At 49.9% G+C, this 21,693-nt stretch overlaps 2 non-coding genes across 2 annotated transcripts; one reads left to right on the forward strand and one right to left on the reverse strand.

Moving 5' to 3' along the window:
- The first annotated feature begins 9,190 nt into the window (after positions 1 to 9,190).
- Positions 9,191 to 9,353, forward strand: LOC139278558 (U1 spliceosomal RNA). The gene has a single exon (XR_011596299.1). It is a non-coding gene; the product is annotated as a U1 spliceosomal RNA (small nuclear RNA).
- Positions 9,354 to 12,804: 3,451 nt separating this feature from the next.
- Positions 12,805 to 12,966, reverse strand: LOC139278586 (U1 spliceosomal RNA). The gene has a single exon (XR_011596310.1). It is a non-coding gene; the product is annotated as a U1 spliceosomal RNA (small nuclear RNA).
- Positions 12,967 to 21,693: the final 8,727 nt, after the last annotated feature.

Here is a 21,693-nt window from a genome sequence, read left to right on the forward strand (position 1 = left end):
ACTCTCTGCTTCCTGTCTGCCAACCAGTTCTCTATCCACGTCAGTACATTACCCCCAATACCATGTGCTTTAATTTTGCACACCAGTTTCTTGTGTGGGACCTTGTCAAAAGCCTTTTGAAAGTCCAAATACACCACATCCACTGGTTCTCCCTTGTCCACTCTACCAGTTACATCCTCAAAAAATTCTCGAAGATTTGTCAAACATGATTTCCCTTTCATATATCCATGATTCCAACATTTCCCCCACTACTGATGTCAGGCTAACCGGTCTATAATTACCCGTTTTCTCTCTCCCTCCTTTCTTGAAAAATGGTGTTACATTAGCTAGCTTCCAGTCCATATGAACCGATCCAGAGTCGATCGACTGTTGGAAAATGATCACCAATGCATACATGATTTCTCGGGCCACTTCCTTAAGTCCTCTGGGATGCAAACCATCAGGCCCCAGGGATTTATCGGCCTTCAATCCCATTAATTTCCCTAACACAATTTCCCACCTAATAAGGATTTCCTTCAGTTCCTCCTTCTCACTAGATCCTCGGTCCCCTAGTATTTCCAGAGGGTTATTTATGTCTTCCTTCGTGATGACAGAACCAAAGTATTTGTTTAACTGGTCCGCCATTTCTTTGTTCCCCATTATAAATTCACCTGAATCTGACTGCAAGGGACCGACATTTGTCTTCACTAATCTTATTCTCTTCACATATCTATAGAAGCTTTTGCAGTCAATTTTTAGGTTCCCAGCAAGCTTCCCCTCATACTCTATTTTCCCCCTCCTAATTAAACCCTTTGTCCTCCTCTGCTGAATTATAAAATTCTCGCAGTCCTCAGGTTTGCTGCTTTTTCTGGCCAATTTATATGCCTCTTCCTTGGATTTAACACTTCTTTAATTTCCCTTGTTAACCACGGTTGAGCCACCTTCCCCGTTTTATTTTTACTCCAGACAGGGATGTACAATTGTTGAAGTTCATCCATGTGATCTTTAAATGTTTGCCACTGCCTATCCACTGTCAACCTTTTAAGTATCACTCGCCAGTATATTCTCGCCAATTCACGCCTCATACCATCAAAGTTACCTTTCCTTAAGTTCAGGACCCTAGTCTCTGAATTAACTGTGTCACTCTCCATCTTAATAAAGAATTCTACCATATTATGGTCACTCTTCCCCAAGGGGCCTCGCACAACAAGATTGCTAATTAGTCCTTTCTCATTACACATCACCCAGTCTAGGATGGCCAGCTCTCTGGTTGGTTCCTCGACATATTGGTCTCGAAAACCATCCCTAATACACTCCAGGAAATCCTCCTCCACTGTATTGCTACCAGTTTGGTTAGCCCAATCAATATATAGATTAAAGTTCCCCATTATAACTGCTGTACCTTTATTGCACACATCCCTTATTTCTTGTTTGATGCTGTCCCCAACCTTACTACTACTGTTTGGTGGTCTGTACACAACTCCCACTAGCGTTTTCTGCCCTTTGGTATTCCGCAGCTCCACCCATACCGATTCCACATCATCCAGGCTAATGTCCTTCCTTACTATTGCATTAATTTCCTCTTTAACCAACAATGCCACCCCACCTCCTTTTCCTTTCTGTCTAACCTTCCTAAATGTTGAATAGCTTTGGATGTTGAGTTCCCAGCCTTGGTCACCCTGGAGCCATGTCTCCGTGATGCCAATTACATCATATCCGTTAACTGCTATCTGCACAGTTAATTCGTCCACCTTATTCCGAATACTCCTCGCATTGAGGCACAGAGCCTTCAGGCTTGTCTTTTTAACACACTTTGCCCCTTTAGAATTTTGCTGTAATGTGGCCCTTTTTGCTTTTTGCCTTCGGTTTCTCTGCCCTCCACTTTTACTTTTCTTCTTTCTATCTCTTGCTTCTGCCCCCATTCTACTTCCCTCTGTCTCCCTGCATAGGTTCCCATCCCCCTGCCATATTAGTTTAACCCCTCCCCAACAGCACGAGCAAACATTCCCCCTCGGACATTTCTTCTGGTCCTGCCCAGGTGCAGACCGTCTGGTTTGTACTGGTCCCACCTCCCCCAGAACCGGTTCCAATGTCCCAGGAATTTGAATCCCTCCCTGCTGCACCACTCCTCAAGCCACGTATTCATCTGAGCTATCCTGCGATTCCTACTCTGACTAGCATGTGGCACTGGTAGCAATCCTGAGATTACTACTTTTGAGGTCCTACTTTTTAATTTAGCTCATAGCTCCTTAAATTCGTCTTGTAGGACCTCATCCCGTTTTTTTACCTATATCTTTGCTACCGATATGCACCACGACAACTGGCTGTTCACCCTCCCTCTTCAAAATGTCCTGCACCCACTCCGAGACATCCTTGACCCTTGCACCAGGGAGGCAACATACCATCCTGGAATCTCGGTTGCGGCCACAGAAACGTCTATCTATCCCACTTACAATAGAATCCCCTACCACTATAGCTCCCCCACCCTTTTTCCTGCCCTCCTGTGCAGCAGAGCCACCCACAGTGCCATGAACTTGGCTGCTGTTGCCCTCCCCGTATCTGTTTTGCAGGAGGATGACCGCAGGAGACCCCTGCACTACCTTCCTTGCACTGCTCTTCCTGCTGGGCACCCATTTACTATCTGGCTGTGTACCCTTTACCTGTGGTGTGACCAACTCACTAAACATGCTATTCACGACATCCTCAGCATCGCGGATGCTCCAGAGTAAATCCACCCACAGCTCCGGTGCCGCAATGCGGTCTGTCAGGTGCTGCAGGTGGATGTAGTCGTCAGGGACACGGGAAGTGTCCCTGACTTCCCACATAGTGCAGGAGGAGCATTACACGTGCCCGAGCTCTCCTGCCGTGACTTAACCCTTAGATTAACTTAGTTTGGCAACAACAATGCTAAACGATTACTTACTGATAAAGAAAAGAAAAATAAAAACTACTCACCAATCACCAGCCAATCACGTACCCCCTTGGCTCTGAGGTCACCCTTCTATTTCATTCGACTTCTTTTTTGCCTTCTCTCCCTGCTGCAGCTGCACCAGTCGGCCTCTTGTAGGTCTCCCTGACACCCGCTCCCCCTCCTCTCCGACGGTGAGCTCCCACCGACTGATGGGCCTCTTGTAGGTCTCCCTGACACCCGCTCCCCCTCCTCTCCGACGGTGAGCTCCCACCGACTGATGGGCCTCTTGTAGGTCTCCCGGACACCCGCTCCCCCTCCTCTCCGACGGTGATCTCCCACCGACTGATGGGCCTCTTGTAGGTCTCCCCGACACCCGCTCACCCTCCTCTCCGACGGTGAACTCCCACCGACTGATGGGCCTTTTGTAGGTCTCCCTGACACCCGCTCCCCCTCCTCTCCGACGGTGATCTCCCACCGACTGATGGGCCTCTTGTAGGCCTCCCTGGACACCCGCTCCCCCTCCTCTCCGATGACGATCTCCCACCGACTGATGGGCCTCTTGTAGGCCTCCCTGGACACCCGCTCCCCCTCCTCTCCGACGGTGAACTCCCACCGACTGATGGGCCTCTTGTAGGTCTCCCTGACACCCGCTCCCCCTCCTCTCCGACGGTGAACTCCCACCGACTGATGGGCCTCTTGTAGGTCTCCCCAACACCCGCTCACCCTCCTCTCCGACGGTGAACTCCCACCGACTGATGGGCCTCTTGTAGGTCTCCCTGACACCCGCTCCCCCTCCTCTCCGACGGTGAGCTCCCACCGACTGATGGGCCTCTTGTAGGCCTCCCTGACACCCGCTCCCCCTCCTCTCCGACGACGATCTCCCACCGACTGATGGGCCTCTTGTAGGCCTCCCTGGACACCCGCTGTGGACAGCAGCACCGACTCACTCGATCTCCCAGCTGTCCTGGTCCACAGTTCCATTTCATCCTTCGCCTCATCCGGCACTTTAACAAATAACTTTTCTCCTTCCTTTCAGGTGTCAAGGATGGTAAACTTCAACAACTCTTGGACACCTACGCCCTTCCGGAACCTTCTTCCCTCTGATCCCACCCCTTCTTCCAATCTCAGCCCTTGCCGTGTTTTCACCATCCCCTCTCACTTTCCCCTCTCTGAGCCCGAACGATCAGGTGTAACCTGGTCAGTCTTTAATAGCTTCCAGAAGTGAAGATACAAAGGAGAAGTTCAGCTTATATACCGGGTCCAGCACGGGTGTACCTATGACACTCGGACCTCCGATGGTAGCGCCCTCTGGTGGTGGGCAGACCGTATGTACATACAGTACATCATTCACACCCCCAGTTCTTGGCACAAGTCCATATTACAAGTGGAGATGGTCCCGAGCCCTTCGCTCCCTGGTTGACCGTCTCAGTACAATCCCAGTGCTTTCCGAGTCTCTCAAGACTTGGGGCTGGGCGTTGACCACAGTGGGTTCTTCTGATGGCTGGACGTGAGTTGGTTGTCTAAGCTCGCAGTGTCTTCTTCCAACTGTTCCGGTTCGTCATTATGTCTTAGCTTGATTTGATCAATGTGTTTCCTGCACATCTGCCCATTCTTGAGCTTAACCATATACACCCGGTTACCCTCCTTATCCGTGACGTTGACCAGGAGCCACTTGGGCCCTTGACCATGGTTAAGTACATACTCTGGGTCATTTACAGATATGTCGCGTGACACTGCAGCGTGGTCGTGATACCACTGCTGGCGTTGACGTCGGGTTTCAACATGATCGTTAAGATTAGGATGGACGAGAGAGAGCCTGGTTTTGAGACCTCTCTTCATCAATAGTTCTGCAGGCGGGAACCTGATGAGTGTGTGTGGCCTTGTCCTGTAACTGAGCAGTATGCGTGACAGGCGTGTCTGCAAGGAACCGTGAGTTACGTGTTTCAGGCTCTGCTTGATGGTTTGAACTACCCGCTCCGCTTGACCATTGGACGCGGGTTTGAACGGGGCTGACCTCACGAGTTTTATGCCATTGCATTTCATGAACTCTTGAAACTCCAGGCTCGTGAAACACGGGCCGTTGTCGCTGACAATGATGTCTGGCAGACCATGTGTGGCAAACATGGCTCTCAGCTTCTCAATGGTGGCAGTGGAAGTGCTGGATGATATGATCACACATTCCATCCATTTGGAGTATGCATCCACCACCACAAAAAACATTTTACCGAGGAAGGGGCCCACAAAGTCGATGTGGATTCTAGACCACGGTTTGGATGGCCATGACCACAGACTGAGCAGAGCTTCCTTTGGGGCATTGCTTAACTGCATGCAGGTGCTGCACTGATGCACACGTGACTCTAAGTCCGAGTCAATGCCAAACATGGGACCTGGCGATGGTCTTCATCATGACAATACCGGGATGCGTACTATGTAACTCCCGTACAAATCTCGCCCTGTCTTTCTTGGGCATTACAACACGATTACCCCACAGTAAACAGTCGGGCTGGATGGAAAGCTCATCTTTGCGACGGCTGTACGGTTTGGTTTCATCACCCATTTCCTTGGGGATGGTCGACCAGTCCCCATTAAGAACACAACGTTTTACAACCGATAGGGTCAGATCCTGCTTGGTCCAGGTCTTAACTTGTTGAGCAGTGACAGGCGACCCTTCTCTCTCAAAGGCATCCATGACCATGAGTCGCTCTGCGGGCATTGGCATTTCCACCTCTGGTGTGGGGAATGGTAACCGGCTCAATGCATCAGTGCAGTTGTTGGTGCCTGGTCTATGGCGAATGGCATAATCATAGGCAGATAATGTCAGCACCCACCTCTGGATGGAGGACAATGCGTTGGTATTGATACCTTTGTGTTCAGAGAACAACGATATAAGCGGCTTGCGATCGGTTTCCAGCTCGAAGCGAAACCCAAACAGGTACTGGTGCATTATTTTTACCCCATAAACACATGCTAAACAAAACATAGAAAATAGGTGCAGGAGTAGGCCATTCAGCCCTTCGAGCCTGCACCACCATTCAATAAAATCATGGCTGATCATTCCCTCAGTGCCCCTTCCTGCTTTCTCTCCATACCCCTTGATCCCTTTAGCCATAAGGGCCATATCTAACTCCCTCTTGAATATATCCAATGAACTGGCATCAACAACTCTCTGCGGCAGGGAATTCCACAGGTTAACTACTCTCTGAGTGAAGAAGTTTCTCCTCATCTCGTTCCTAAATGGCTTACCCCTTATCCTTAGACTGTGACCCCTGGTTCTGGACTTCCCCAACATCGGGAACATTCTTCCTGCATCTAACCTATCCAGTCCCGTCAGAATTTTATATGTTTCTATGAGGTCCCCTCTCATTCTTCTAAACTCCAGTGAATACAGGCCCAGTCGATCCAGTCTCTCCTCATATGTCAGTCCCGCCATCCCGGGAATCAGTCTGGTGAACCTTCGCTGCACTCCCTCAAGAATGTCCTTCCTCAGATTAGGAGACCAAAACTGAACACAGTATTCCAGGTGAGGCCTCACCAAGGCCCTGTACAACTGCAGTAAGACCTCCCTGCTCCAATACTCAAATCCCCTATCTGTGAAGGCCAACATGCCATTTACTTTCTTCACTGCCTGCTGTACCTGCAAGCCAATTTTCAATGACTGATGTCCCATGACACCCAGGTCTCATTGCACCTCGTCTTTTACTAATTTGCCGCCATTCAGATAATATTTTGCCTTCGTGTTTTTGCAACCAAAGTGGATAACCTCACAATTATTCACATTATACTGCATCTGCCATGCATCCTGCAGCCTCTTAGCATCCTCCTCACAGCTCACACCACCACCCAGCTTAGTGTCATCTGCAAACTTGGAGATATTACATTCAATTCCTTCGTCTAAATCAGCAATATACATTGTAAATAGCTGGGGTCCCAGCACTGAACCTTGCGGTACCCCACGAGTCACTGCCTGCCATTCTGAAGGGGGAGAGGGAGGAAATCAAAAACTGGCGGCCCATTTCACTGCTCAATGTTAACGACAAGATCCTGTCAAAGGTCATCGCCAACAGGGTCAAGTCTGCTCTGGAGCTGGTGATCCACCCGGACCAGACCTGAGCTGTCCCCGGCAGGAAGATCTCTGATAGCCTCTCGCTACTCAGGGATACGATCACCTACGTGTGGGACAGGAGGGTGGACACCTGTTTAATCAGCTTGGACCAGGAGAAGGCCTTTGACAGGATATCGCACACGTACCTGATGGACGTGCTCTCCAAGATGGGCTTTGGGAGGGTATCTGCAATTGGATCCAACTGCTCTACACAGACATCAGAAGCACAGTTCTAATCAACGGGTGGGAAACTGAAAGCTTTCCGATCAGGTCTGGAGTCAGGCAAGGCTGTCCCCTCTCCTCTGTCTTGTTTGTGTGCTGTATCGAGCCCTTTGCCGAGTCCATCAGGAAGGATGCGGGCATTAGAGGGGTGACGATCCCAGGCAGCGGAGGTGCTCAGGTCAAGACCTCCCTGTACATGGACGACATCGCCATCTTTTGCTCTGATCCGCAGTCAGTCTGCGGATTGCTCACAATCTGCGACCAGTTTGAACTGGCCTCGGGGGCAAAGGTTAATCAGAACAAAAGCGAGGCCATGTTCTTTGGGAGCTGGGCCAACCGATCCTTTATTCCATTCACCGTTAAGCCAGATTTCCTGAAGGTGTTGGGAATATGGGTCGGAGCGGACGGGGCGTGCGCCAAAAACTGGGAAGAGCGTATCACCAAAGTGAAACAATAACTGGGATGGTGGAAGCTGTGCTCCCTCTCCATCGCAGGAAAGAACCTGGTCATCAGGAGTGAGGTGCTCTCGGTGTTGTACATGGTGCAGGTCTGGCCTATCTCACGCTCCTGTGCTGCGGCAGTCACCCGGGCCGTCTTCCACTTTGTCTGGAGATTGAAAATAGACCGTGTCCACAGAGACACGATGTACAAATCTCTGGACAGTGGAGGAAAGGATGTTCCGAACGTGGCCCTCATCCTGATGGCCACCTTTGTGTGCGGCTGCATCAAGCTGTGCACAGACTCCCGGTACACAAACACCAAGTGTCACTACGTGCTGAGGGTCTACCTGTCCCCGGTGTTGCGAAGGATGGGTCTGGCCACGCTGCCGCGAAACGCCCCCACAAGTTGCACCATGTCTGTCCACCTGTCCTTCGTGGGAAAGTTTTTCAGAAAAAACACCTTTGACCACAAGGCCATAAAGCAGTGGTCAGCACGCAAGGTCCTGGACACCCTACAGAAGAAGGAGATGGTGGACCCTGTCGGGTGGTTCCCCGAGCAGACTGTCGAACTCGTCTGGCAGAACATCTCATCGCCAGAGCTTTCACACAAGCACCAAGGTGTAGCTTGGTTGGCGGTGAGAAGGGCCCTACCCGTCAGATCCTTCATGCACAGCCGGGGTTTCAGAGACACGGCCCTCTGCCCCAGAGTTGGCTGTGGTGCGGACGAGACTGTCATCCATCTCCTTCGGGATTGCCCCTTTGCAAGGCAGGTCTGGATGGAGATGCAGTGGTTGCTGTCGAGGTTCATCCCAAGCAGCTCCGTAACACAGGACTCTGTGCTCTACGGGCTGTTCCCAGGGACACACACCGAGACAGACATCATCAGCTGCTGGAGGGCCATCAACTCGGTGAAAGACGCACTTTGGTCTTCCCACAACTTGCTGGTCTTCCAGAGCAAGGAGATGTCCACGTCTGCGTGTTGCAGACTGGCACAATCCAAGATCCAGGAGTTCGTGCTGAGGGACACACTAACAATTGGTGCAGTCACCGCAAAGGCACGGTGGGGAAGGGCCACAGTTTAAAGTCCTTCCACCACGGTAAACCCAGGGGCTGGAATCAGTATAAAACTCCCCTCGGGCTGTACTTGTAAACTTGTTGTATACATAGAGCACCATGATCTGAAAACACCTACCTAGTGTCATGTATAATGAAAGTTCTGCACTGTTTAGTAACTTGTAAAGAAATATAAATATATTCTCATCCGTTCTGTGTAGTGCTTTCATCTGCACAGTGCTACCTGTAACATGATTGGTCATCGGTATTGAAATGTATCCCGAAATGTAATGTAAACCTGTCCTTACCTGCTCCATGTAATACCCTTATTTGCTCAGTACTACATGTAACGTGATTTACGGATTGTACTAAACTGTACCTTGAACTGAAATGTACGCTAGTGCATTGTATGGAATTGCTGTCAGCGTCCATCGAATTGTATGGAATTGCTGACCACAAGGTATTTTACAATGTATTGTGAATATTTTTATATGAATAAAGTATATTTGTGAAACAAAAAACAAGCTCCCAGGATGAGGCTAGCCCATTGCACTTGGGGTGTGCTGGAGCCTGCGATGTCCCCAAATGTGGGATACTCGACTGTAACATTTGTGGTAGTGTGGGACTGTGTCTGCACTCTCCCCTGGCTTTACAATTCAAAGTTAGATTTCAGCAAAGTGCCTCTCTTCTACACTTTCTTTATCCTCTGCTCTCACTCCCTATTTTGTCTTTATCTGTGACAATAGAAACTGCTTTCTTCACACGCACGTCACCAACAGTTACTTTATCTGCACCAAGAGCTGCCATGCATTTGCAAGACATTTTTCCCGCCCTTAATGGCTCCAGAGTAATTACTCATCGACACACTTCCTTACTTTCAAGGTCAATATGCAACCCAAGGCTGCAACTTCTGCCTCACTGCAATATTTGCTCAAACACTCTCTCAATAAATCCTGCAAAGTTTTGCTACAAATCTACTCACACAGTGAGACTTCCCAAGGGATTTCCCAGGACTGTGACATTCACCCCCTGTGCTGGAACCATTTCACCAGTTTCCCGTAGCTCATCTCACTCCACCTTCTTTGCTTTAAGTGGAGTTTCACGTTTTTGCACAGCCCCTATTGGTGGGCCTGCTTTCAGCTGCCTCGGCCCGAAACACTGGAATTCCCTCCCCAAACTTCGCCTCCTTTAACACGCTCCTCGAAACCTCGCTCTTTGACCAAACTTTAGGTCACATGTCCTAATATCTCCTTATGTGGCTCGTGTCAAATTTTGTTTGATAACATTCCTGTGAAGTGCCTTGGAATGTTTTACTACGTTAAAGGCGCTATATAAATTATAAATTGATAAGTAAATAAGGATTAACTTTTTCCAGTGTCACAAGGGTCATTAACCAGGGGACAGAGATTGGAGAAAATTTGCCAAAGAACCAGAGGCAACAGAAGGATGTTCCCCCGCCGGCCTGAAGCGACTTCAGGTAAAACAACATTAGGCAGCAAATTGTTGTGAGCTGTCTGAAAACATGGTGGAAGCACATTGAACAGTAATGTTGAAAAGTTAATTTGGATAATACTTGAAGGATAAATAATGTCAGGGCTTTGGGGAAAGAAGAGAGGAGTGGGATGAATTGGATAGCCCTTTGAAAGGGCCGTCAGAGATAGGATGGGCCGAATGGCCTCTTCTTGTGCTGTGTCGTATAAGATTGAAAATGTTGTGGAAAAAGAAAGAGGTGCATTTATATAGTGCCTTTGACAACCGCAAAGCAGTTTACAGCCATCAAAGTACTTACACACCAGCGAGTTCACACTGGGGAGAGACCGTTCACCTGCTCTGAGTGTGGGAAGGGATTCACTCAGTCATCCAACCTGCTGAGACACCAGCGAGTTCACAAGTGACTGCAGGGTTTGGATTCTGCTGTTATTCACATCCTACTGAATTGTCTTCATTCTGTTAGTTACTGTTTGTTTCTGCTGATGTTAATAACCCTTCAACTAGGCTGGAGTTTAATATTTTGATATTTCAAATAACAGTGTGTTCATATTTGATGTCTCCACTATAAGAGGAGACTAATTGATGTCCTGTTTCTGACTGTTCCATTTGTGATTGGGGTGGAGGAGCAGTGAGAGATCGGGGCCCAGGAGAGGGAGGGTTCGGGGCCCAGGAGAGGCAAGGGGTCGGGGCCCAGGAGAGGCGAGGGTTCAGGGCCCAGGAGAGGCGAGGGTTCAGGTCCCAGGAGAGGCGAGGGTTCGGGGCCCAGGAGAGGCGAGGGTTCAGGGCCCGGGAGAGGCGAGGGTTTAGGACCCAGGAGAGGGAGGGTTCGGGGCCCAGGAGAGGCGAGGGTTCAGGGCCCAGGCGAGGCGAGGGTTCGAGGCCCAGGAGAGGCGAGGGTTCGGGGCCCAGGAGAGGCGAGGGTTCGAGGTCCAGGAGAGGCGAGGGTTCAGGGCCCAGGAGAGGCGAGGGTTCAGGGCCCAGGAGAGGCGAGGGTTCGGGGCCCAGGAGAGGCGAGGGTTCGAGGCCCAGGAGAGGTGAGGGTTCGGGGCCCAGGAGAGGGAGGGTTCAGGGGCAGCACAGGCCAGCCCACACTGCGATCTATGGATACTAGGAGCATGCGTGCGCTCTAGGTCTGTGCAGCAGAGCAGGTCTCCAGTCGCCTTGGTTAACCCTTGCCACTGGATGAAGACCTCGCTCTGTCAAGCCCGTGTGGTGGCTGGTGTGCAACGGTCACCTCACGTTAAAAGAATCCACGCACAGGCATCTTCCACCCTTCAGGTTGTAGTTCGAGACCTAGATTGTCAGGTCCCTCATTGAAACACCTGTGAACTCATCTATTTTTGGTGTGGAACCAGGTCATCCTCCATATGAGGGACTGCCTGATACTAATACTTATGAGGTAAAGTGCAGAGTTGGCATGTTGCTCTGAAAATGTTGTTGGATGTGGTGTGAGTTGTCTGAGGAAAAGAGTGTTTGAAGACCAGGCCCTCCAATAGAGGGAACTACAAAACCGGCCTTCCTCAGAAACACACAACACCATCCTGCACCAAGCTCATGGTCTACAGGGCTGCAGTGATACCCGCCCTCCTGTATGGCTCAGAGTCATGGACCATGTACAGTAGACATCTCAAGTCGCTGGAGAAACACCACCAACGATGTCTCCGCAAGATCCTACAAATCCCCTGGGAGGACAGACGCACCAACATCAGCGTCCTCAACCAGGCCAACATCCCCAGCATTGAAGCACTGACCACACTCGACCAGCTCCGCTGGGCAGGCCACATTGTTCACATGCCAGACACGAGACTCCCAAAGCAAGCGCTCTACTCGGAACTCCTTCACGGCAAACGAGCCCCAGGTGGGCAGAGGAAACATTACAAGGGACACCCTCAAAGCCTCCCTGATAAAGTGCAACATCCCCACTGACACCTGGGAGTCCCTGGCCAAAGACCGCCCTCAGTGGAGAAAGTACATCCGAGTCTCATCGCCGAGAGCATGCAGAAATCAAGCACAGACAGTGCAAGGAGCGTGCGGCAAACCAGTCCCACCCACCCCTTCCCTCAACGACTATCTGTCCCACCTGTGACAGAGTCTGTGGCTCTCGTATTGGACTGTTCAGTCACCAAAGAACTCACTTCAGGAGTGGAAGCAAGTCCTCCTCGATTCCGAGGGACTGCCTATGACTGACTGAGTTGCAAGTGTGAATAATTGTTGATTTTTTGTGTAAAATGTGGCATTTGATAGTTGTAGAGATGAATCTAAATGTGAGCGTGGAGATGAACTGAATGTGAATGTTGGTATGACTTATGGGGCCATTTGAATAGACTGACTGGTGAGTTGTTTTAAAGGTGGTGCAGGTGATCGACATTGGTGTGCTGAGTGAGGTTGGAAGTGATGCTAGTGAGGAAAGAAGTGATGGTGGACCAGGGGGACTGTGGAAGGAAAAGGTGCAGGATGGTGTTGTGTGTTTCTGAGGAAGGCCGGTTTTGTAGTTCCCTCTATTGGAAATAAAATAGAGCTGGAATTGAAACAGACCGTGAGATTGATCAACAAAATGTTGAATTTGCCAATAGATGCATTTGAAATTCTGATTTTGATTGTAAAGCCAGGGGAGAGCGAACGCAGTCCCCCACTACCACAAATTCTGCAGTCGAGTATCCCACATTTGGGGACATCGCAGGAGTCACCACACCCCAAGTGCAATGGGAGAGATAGCCTCAGCCTGGGAGCACCTTTTTGTTACATTTCAAAATATACTTGATTGATATAAAAATGTGCACTATACATTGGAGGCAGTTCAGTACATTTGGATGTGGTCAGTAATTCCATACAATACATTTGGGTGCTGACGGCAGTTCCGTTCAATACATTTGCTTGCTTTACATTTCGAGGTACATTTCAGTACAATCCAGGATACATTGTAATACAGTCATCAAATTACTTTACTAGTGACACTATACGGTACACGGAATGGGTGAGGGTACAGTTACATTTCTTTGCAACATACATTACTAAACAGAACTTGCATTATACATGGCACTACACAGGTGTTTTCAGATCATGGTGCTCTATGTATACAACAAGTTTACAAGTACAGCCCGAGGGGAGTTTTATACTGATTCCAGCCCCTGGGTTTACCGTGGTGGAAGGGCTTTAAACTGTGGCCCTTCCCCACCGTGCCTTTGTGGCAACTGCACCAATTGTTAGTGTGTCCCTCAGCACGTACTCCTGGATCTTGGATTGTGCCAGTCTGCAACACACAGACGTGGACATCTCCTTGCTCTGGAAGACCAGCAAGTTTCGGGAAGACCAAAGTGCGTCTTTCACTGAGTTGATGACCCTCCAGCAGCTGATGATGTCTGTCTCGGTGTGTGACCCTGGGAACAGCCCGTAGAGCACAGAGTCCTGTGTTACGGAGCTGCTTGGGGTGAACCTCGACAGCAACCACTGCATCTCCATCCAGACTTGACTACACAAACGCACTCCTGGCTGGCTTCCCACATTCTACACCACGTAAACTTGAGGTCATCCAAAACTCGGCAGCCCATGTCATAACTCGTACCAAGTCTCGATCACCCATCACCCCCTGTGCTCACTGCCCCGTGTCCTAACTCGCACCTAGTCCCGATCACCCATCACTCCCTGTGCTCGCTGCCCCATGTCCTAACTCGCACCAAGTCTCGATCACCCATCACCCACTGTGCTCGCTGCCCCGTGTCCTAACTCGTACCAAGTCCCACTCACCCATCACCCACTGTGCTCGCTGCCCCGTGTCCTAACTCGCACCAAGTCTCGATCACCCATCACCCACTGTGCTCACTGCCCCGTGTCCTAACTCGCACCAAGTCTCGATCACCCATCACCCACTGTGCTCGCTGACCCGTGTCCTAAATCGCACCAAGTTCCGATCACCCATCACCCACTGTGCTCACTGCCCCGTGTCCTAACTCACACCCAGTCCCGATCACTCATCACTCCCTGTGCTCACTGCCCCGTGTCCTAACTCACACCAAGTCCCGATCACCCATCACCCACTGTGCTCACTGCCCCGTGTCCTAACTCACACCAAGTCCCGATCACCCATCACCCACTGTGTTCGCTGCCCCGTGTCCTAACTCACACCCAGTCCCGATCACCCATCACCCCCTGTGCTCACTGCCCCGTGTCCTAACTCACACCAAGTCTTGATCACCCATCACTCCCTGTGCTCACTGCCCCGTGTCCTAACTCGCACCTAGTCCCGATCACCCATCACTCCCTGTGCTCGCTGCCCCATGTCCTACCTCGCACCAAGTCTCGATCACCCATCACCCACTGTGCTCGCTGCCCCGTGTCCTAACTCGTACCAAGTCCCACTCACCCATCACCCACTGTGCTCGCTGCCCCGTGTCCTAACTCGCACCAAGTCTCGATCACCCATCACCCACTGTGCTCACTGCCCCGTGTCCTAACTCGCACCAAGTCTCGATCACCCATCACCCACTGTGCTCGCTGACCCGTGTCCTAAATCGCACCAAGTCCCGATCACCCATCACCCACTGTGCTCACTGCCCCGTGTCCTAACTCACACCCAGTCCCGATCACCCATCACCCCCTGTGCTCACTGCCCCGTGTCCTAACTCACACCCAGTCCCGATCACCCATCACCCACTGTGCTCACTGCCCCGTGTCCTAACTCGCACCAAGTCCCGATCACCCATCACCCACTGTGCTCACTGCCCCGTGTCCTAACTCACACCAAGTCTCGATTACCCATCACCCACTGTGCTCACTGCCCCGTGTCCTAACTCACACCCAGTCCCGATCACTCATCACTCCCTGTGCTCACTGCCCCGTGTCCTAACTCACACCAAGTCCCGATCACCCATCACCCACTGTGCTCACTGCCCCGTGTCCTAACTCACACCAAGTCCCGATCACCCATCACCCACTGTGTTCGCTGCCCCGTGTCCTAACTCACACCCAGTCCCGATCACCCATCACCCCCTGTGCTCACTGCCCCGTGTCCTAACTCACACCAAGTCTCGATCACCCATCACCCCCTGTGCTCACTGCCCCGTGTCCTAACTCACACCCAGTCCCACTCACCCATCACCCACTGTGCTCGCTGCCCCGTGTCCTAACTCATACCAAGTCTCGATCACCCATCACCCCCTGTGCTCACTGCCCCGTGTCCTAACTCATACCAAGTCTCGATCACCCATCACCCCCTGTGCTCGCTGCCCCGTGTCCTAACTCGTACCAAGTCCCGATCACCCATCACCCCCTGTGCTCACTGCCCCGTGTCGTAACTCGTACCAAGTCCCACTCACCCATCACCCACTGTGCTCACTGCCCCGTGTCCTAACTCGCACCAAGTCTCGATCACCCATCACCCACTGTGCTCGCTGCCCCGTGTCCTAACTCGTACCAAGTCCCACTCACCCATCACCCACTGTGCTCGCTGCCCCGTGTCCTAACTCACACCCAGTCTCGATCACCCATCACCCACTGTGCTCACTGCCCCGTGTCCTAACTCGCACCAAGTCTCGATCACCCATCACCCACTGTGCTCACTGCCCCGTGTCCTAACTCGCACCAAGTCTCGATCACCCATCACCCACTGTGCTCACTGCCCCGTGTCCTAACTCGCACCAAGTCCCGATCACCCATCACCCACTGTTCCCCGTGTCCTAACTCACACCCAGTCCCACTCACCCATCACCCCCTGTGCTCGCTGCCCCGTGTCCTAACTTGCACCAAGTCCCGATCACCCATCACCCACTGTGCTCACTGCCCCGTGTCCTAACTCACACCAAGTCCCGATCACCCATCACTCCCTGTGCTCGCTGCCCCGTGTCCTAACTCGCACCAAGTCCCACTCACCCATCACCCCCTGTGCTCACTGCCCCGTGTCCTAACTCGCACCAAGTCCCACTCACCCATCACTCCCTGTGCTCGCTGACCTACATTGGCTCCCAGTGAAGCAACACCTTGATATCAAAATTCTCATCCTTGTTTACAAAATCCCTCCATGGCCCTCGCCCCTCCCTATCTCTGTAATCTCCTTCAGCCCCACAACACCCCCGAGGTGTCTGTGCTCCTCAAATTCTGCCCTCTTGAGCATCCCTGACTATAATTGCTCACCCATCGGTGGCCGTGCCTTCTGTTGCCTGGGCCCCAAGCTCTGGAACTCCCTCCCTAAACCACTCCACCTCTCTTTCCTCCTTCAAGACGCTCCTTTAAACCGCTCTCTTTAACCAAGCTTTTGACCATCTGCCGTTATTTCTCCTTTTGTGGCTCGGTGTCCAATCTATCTGTTTTGTCTATAACACTGCTGTGAAGCACCTTGGGATGTTTAACTACGTTAAAGGCACTATATAAATTAAAGTTGTTGTTAGACAGCCCCTCGCAGTCGAGGATGACTACCTTCCACACTAACATGAGTTCGAAGCTGGCTGTTGAGTCCAATGTGGATCTACAGACTCTGTCCCAGGTGGAGCAGGTGGTGGTTCCGACAAAGAGACTCAAAGTGTTCGGCACATTCCCCAGTGCTGCTTCTCCACTCTGAGTGGGCCGAGGGCCAGGGATTCCCAACAGTCGGTGCGGATGGTACATTTTTTCAAGGAGGCTTTGGGGATGTCCTTGAAGCATTTTCTCTGCCCTCCTGGGACTTGCTTGCTGTGTTGGAGCTCAGAGTATAGGGCCTTTTTTGGGAGTCTTGTATGGGACATTTTACTACGTTAAAGGTGCAATATAAATACAGTTGTTGTTGAGTAAATGTGGAAAAACTGATTTCAGTGGCAGAAGGGTTGGTAACCCAAGGACACAGATTGAAGAACATTGGGAAAAGACCCAGAGGTGACAGAATGAAAACATGTTTTGCAGCAAATTGTTCTCACCTGGAATGCACATCCCGAAAGGTCGGAGAAAGCAAATACAATAGTGACATTGAAGAGGGAATTTGGATAATACTTGAAGGAAATGAAATGGCAAGTCGTTGGGGAAAAACAGAGGAACATAAGAACATAAGAACATAAGAATTAGGAACAGGTGTAGGCCATCTAGCCCCTCGAGCCTGCTCCGCCATTCAACAAGATCATGGCTGATCTGGCCGTGGACTCAGATCCACTTACCCGCCCGCTCTCCATCACCCTTAATTCCCTTATTGGTTAAAAATCTATCTATCTGTGACTTGAATACATTCAATGAGCTAGCCTCAACTGCTTCCTTGGGCAGAGAATTCCACAGATTCACAACCCTCTGGGAGAAGAAATTCCTTCTCAACTCGGTTTTAAATTGGCTCCCCCGTATTTTGAGGCTGTGCCCCCTAGTTCTAGTCTCCCCGACCAGTGGAAACAACCTCTCTGCCTCTACCTTGTCTATCTCTTTCATTATTTTAAATGTTTCTATAAGATCACCCCTCATCCTTCTGATCTCCAACGAGTAAAGACCCAATCTACTCAATCTATCATCATAAGGTAACCCCCTCATCTCTGGAATCAGCCTAGTGAATCGTCTCTGTACCCCCTCCAAAGCTAGTATAACCTTCCTTAAGTAAGGTGACCAAAACTGTATGCAGTGCTCCAGGTGCGGCCTCACCAATACCCTGTACAGTTGCAGCAGGACCTCCCTGCTTTTGTACTCCATCCCTCTCGCAATGAAGGCCAACATTCCATTCGCCTTCCTGATTACCTGCTGCACCTGCAAACTAACTTTTTGGGATTCATGCACAAGGACCCCCAGGCCCCTCTGCACCGCAGCATGTTGTAATTTCTCCCCATTCAAATAATATTCCCTTTTACTGTTTTTTTTTCCAAGGTGGATGACCTCACATTTTCCAACATTGTATTCCATCTGCCAAACCTTAGCCCATTCGCTTAACCTATCTAAATCTCTTTGCAGCCTCTCTGTGTCCTCTACACAACCCGCTTTCCCACTAATCTTTGTGTCATCTGCAAATTTTGTTACACTACACTCTTCCCCTCTTCCAGGTCATCTATGTATATTGTAAACAGTTGTGGTCCCAGCACCGATCCCTGTGGCACACCACTAACCACCGATTTCCAACCTGAAAAGGACCCATTTATCCCGACTTTCTGCTTTCTGTTGGCCAGCCAATTCTCTATCCATGCTAATACATTTCCTCTGACTCTGCGTACCTTTATCTTCAACAGTAACCTTATCGAATGCCTTTTGAAATACACCACATCCATCGGTACACCTCTATCCACCATGCTCGTTATATCCTCAAAGAATTCCAATAAATTAGTTAAACATGATTTCCGCTTCATGAATCCATGTTGCGTCTGCTTGATTGCACTTTTCCTATCTAGATGTCCCACTATTTATTCCTTAATGATAGCTTCAAGCATTTTCCCCACTACAGATGTTAAACTAACCGGCTTATAGTTACCTGCCTTTTCTCTGCCTCCTTTTTTAAACAGAGGTGTTACATTAGCTGCTTTCCAATCCGCTGGTACCTCCCCAGAGTCCAGAGAATTTTGGTAGATTATAACGAATGCATCTGCTATAACTTCTGCCATCTCTTTTAATACCCTGGGATGCATTTCATCAGGACCAGGGGACTTGTCTACGTTGAGTCCCATTAGCCTGTCCAGCACTACCCACCTAGTGATAGTGATTGTCTCAAGGTCCTCCCTTCCCACATTCCCGTGACCAGCAATTTTTGGCATGGTTTTTGTGTCTTCCACTGTGAAGACCGAAGCAAAATAATTGTTTAAGGTCTCAGCCATTTCCACATTTCCCATTATTAAATCCCCATTCTCATCTTCTAAGGGACCAACATTTACTTTAGTCACTCTTTTCCGTTTTACATATTGGTAAAAGCTTTTACTCTCTGTTTTTATGCTTTGCGCAAGTTTACTTTCATAATCTATCTTTTCTTTCTTTATTGCTTTCTTAGTCATTCTTTGCTGTTGTTTAAAATTTTCCCAATCTTCTAGTTTCCCACTAACCTTGGCCACCTTATACGCATTGGTTTTTAATTTGATACTCTCCTTTATTTCCTTCGTTATCCACGGCTGGTTATCCCTTCTCTTACCACCCTTCTTTTTCACTGGAATATATTTTTGTTGAGACCTATGAAAGAGCTCCTTAAAAGTCCTCCACTGTTCCTCAATTGTGCCACCATTTAGTCTGTGTTTCCAGTCTACTTTACCCAACTCTGCCCTCATCCCACTGTAGTCCCCTTTGTTTAAGCATAGTACGCTCGTTTGAGACACTACTTCCTCACCCTCACTCTGTATTACAAATTCAACCATACTGTGATCACTCATTCCGAGAGGATCTTTTACAAGGAGATCGTTTATTATTCCTGTCTCATTACACAGGACCAGATCTAAGATCGCTTGCTCCCTTGTAGGTTCTGTAACATACTGTTCTAAGAAACAATCCCGTATGCATTCTATGAATTCCTCCTCCAGGCTACCCCGTGCAATTTGATTTGACCAATCGATATGTAGGTTAAAATCCCCCATGATTACTGCCGTTCCTTTTTCACATGCCTCCATTATTCCCTTGATTATTGCCCGCCCCACCGTGAAGTTATTATTTGGGGGCCTATAAACTACGCCCACCAGTGACTTTTTCCCCTTACTATCTCAAATCTCCACCCACAATGATTCAACATTTTGTTCATTGGAGCCAATATCGTCTCTCACAACTGCCCTGATATCATCCTTTATTAACAGAGCTACCCCACCTCCTTTCCCTTCTTGTCTATCCTTCCGAATTGTCAGATACCCCTGTATGTTTAATTCCCAGTCTTGGCCACCCTGCAACCACGTTTCTGTAATGGCCACCAAATCATACCCATTTGTAATGATTTGTGCCGTCAACTCATTTACTTTATTTCGAATGCTGCGTGCATTTCAGTAGAGTGTTTTAATACTAGTTTTTAAACCATGATTTTTAGTTTTGACCCCTCCTGCAGCCCCTTTATATTCATTCATATTGTCCCTTCCTATCACCTTGTGGTTTACACTTACCCCAGTGCTACTCTGCTCTGTTGCCTCCTGCCTTTGCATTCTTTCTTGGGGTCCTGTTCATCTGAGTTCTCACCCACTCTAACCAGCTCAGAGCCCTATCCTGGGTTCCGAATACTCGTTGCATTGACGCACCGAGCTTTCATGCTTGCCTTTTTAATACACTTTTCCCCTTTAGAATTTTGCTGTACAGTGGCCCTTTTTGTTTTTTGCCTTGGGTTTCTCTGCCCTCCACTTTTACTCATCTCCTTTCTGTCTTATGCTTTTGTCTCCATTTTGTTTCCCTCTGTCTCCCTCCATCGGTTCCCATCCCCCTGCCATATTAGTTTAACTCTCCCCCAACAGCACTAGCAAACACTCCCCCTCGGACATTGGTTCCGGTCCTGCCCAGGTGCAGACCGTCTGGTTTGTACTGGTCCCACCTCCCCCAGAACCGGTTCCAATGGCCCAGGAATTTGAATCCCTCCCTGCTGCACCACTGCTCAAGCCACGTATTCATCTGAGCTATCCTGCAATTCCTACTCTGACTAGTATATGGCACTGGTAGCAATCCCGAGATTACTACTTTTGAGGTCCTATGTTTTAATTTAGCTCCTAGCTCCTTAAATTCGTCTCATAGGACCTCATCCCTTTTTTTACCTATATCGTTGGTACCAATGTGCACCATGACAACTGGCTGTTCACCCTCCCTTTTCAGAATGTCCTGCACCCAGTCCCAGGTGAAGGACCACCTCTGACCAGGGGAGAAGTGGTAGTGAGGATATGCTGGGCTAAGGGGGGAGGGGGGGAAGGACAGGGACCAGGACAGATTAGAGCAGTCCCAGGTGAAGGACCACCTCTGACCAGGGGAGAAGTGGTAGTGCTCCTTAGAGAAGCTCAGCGGCCTCCGCGGCCAACCCCCCCACAAGAGACGCTTTCTAACGAGTACATCACAAGTGTGCTACGGTTGGCAGCCACCCAATAGGGGTTACCGGCCCCCAGTGAAGATGTGGGATCACAAAGAGAGGACGCAAGAATGTTTGTTAGCGCAGTGTTAGAGGATCGGCAGTGCGAGATGCTGATAGACACAGGAGCATCAATATCCATAACTAATCGAGACTTACCCCTTACCAAGGAAACGATCAGCATACAAGGAGTGGGAGGAGGTAACAAAAAGGCAACTTTAAGAGAAATTGTACTATTGGAAGTGTTATATATGCAGACTCTCTGTGTAGTCACTGTATAGTTGCATAAGATGGGGACTTGTTATCTGATGTACTTTCAATAAGGTTTACACTGTGTATATACTATGCTGGCACCACTAGAGGGTGCAACTGGTGGGGACCGGGGTTTCCTGCCCCTGTGGCAGAGACTGTCCACCAGAGGGCATTGTGGTGGGAAACCTGAGGGTCACCTGTACAGGTGTGCAGGGCACAGTATAAAAGGCTGCCCACCAAGCTTGTGCATCACTCTGGAGTTACAAATAAAGGACCAAGGTCACTACAGTTTGAGTACAACACATTGCCTCGT

This window comes from Pristiophorus japonicus, chromosome 1 (genome assembly GCF_044704955.1).
Source record: "Pristiophorus japonicus isolate sPriJap1 chromosome 1, sPriJap1.hap1, whole genome shotgun sequence".
NCBI classification, from domain to species: domain Eukaryota; kingdom Metazoa; phylum Chordata; class Chondrichthyes; family Pristiophoridae; genus Pristiophorus; species Pristiophorus japonicus.